Below are 1,337 nucleotides of genomic sequence, written 5' to 3'. Positions count from 1 at the left end.
TCACATGGTCCCCAATGGAATGGTGCTGCAAGGTAGTGGAATTGCCTTTCTAAAGAGATTAATGCTGGTCTCCCTGAGTGGGTTAGGTCTCACAGAAGTGGATTAGTTCCCTCAGGTGTTGGTTATTATTAAAAAGAACAAGTCTATCCCTCCTCTGGTCTCTTGCTTCCTCTCTCATAGGTGATATCATCTTCCATGTTGTGATGCAGCCAGAGGGCCCTCACGAGGCACTGTGTCATGCTGTTGGACTTTCCAGCCATCAGAACTGTGAGTCAAATCAACCTCTTTTCTTATGCATTGCATAGCATCAGATACCGAATCACAGCAACACAAAATGGACTGAAGACAACCCCTTATTCACAGTCACACACAAGAAGGAAGACTTTTCCTAATTTAGGACACAATGCTAGGTGCCAATAAAAGGATGAATGGATAATGAAAATGTGGCATATATACATAATGGAGTATTATTCAACCATAAAAGAATGAAATTATGTCATTTGCCAGAAAAATGGATGGAACTGGAGATCATCATGTTAAACAAAATAAGCCAGATGGAGAAAGACAAATATCACATATTCTTTCATATGCAGAATCAGAGGGACTGTTGGGGGATAAAGAGGAGCTAGAAACAACGGGGGAGAGTGAAAGCGAGGGTCATAGGGGAGTAAATATGATCAAAATAATTCATATGCTTATATGAAAACAGAATAATGAAGCCCATTAAAGTTTTTTAAAATGGGGAGAAGGGTAAGAAAATAATGGGGGGTGAGTTTGATCAAAGCACATTACATGCATGGACATATCACATATCATATGTGGATGGACAGATCACAATGAAACCTCTTTGTACAGTTAATACATGCCAACAAAATAATACACACACAGCGCTTGAGCTGGGGCCATGGTTCATGTGGTAGAGCACCTGCCTAATAAGCATGAGGCCTTGGGCTCCATCTTCAGTACTGCACAAAAAAATAAATAAATAAAAAGCAGTGCTGGGCAGTCAGCAAATGCTGTCGCACAGGAAGAAGCTTGACACAAAACAATGAGTTAATGTGATTCTGAATGGGTAAAATCAATTTCTGCATGTCTATGTCTTTATGAGTATTCAGACATAAATAGAAGAAACCTAAAGTGAAATATGTCAACAGATTATTAAATTTGTACTTTATTATTAGTTGTATTTTTCCATTTTTCTTTCATGACAATGTATTCCTCTTAGGCACCAAGATATTTATAATGAAACCACGAGAGAATGCTATATCTATAGTAACTGAAGGTGGTCTTTGGCAAAAGGGACTGAATCTTAGGGTTTTTAAAGATACCTGAAAACC

Source organism: Castor canadensis, chromosome 7 (genome assembly GCF_047511655.1).
Source record: "Castor canadensis chromosome 7, mCasCan1.hap1v2, whole genome shotgun sequence".
NCBI classification, from domain to species: Eukaryota; Metazoa; Chordata; class Mammalia; order Rodentia; family Castoridae; genus Castor; species Castor canadensis.
Note: the sequence above shows the minus strand (reverse complement) of the source record.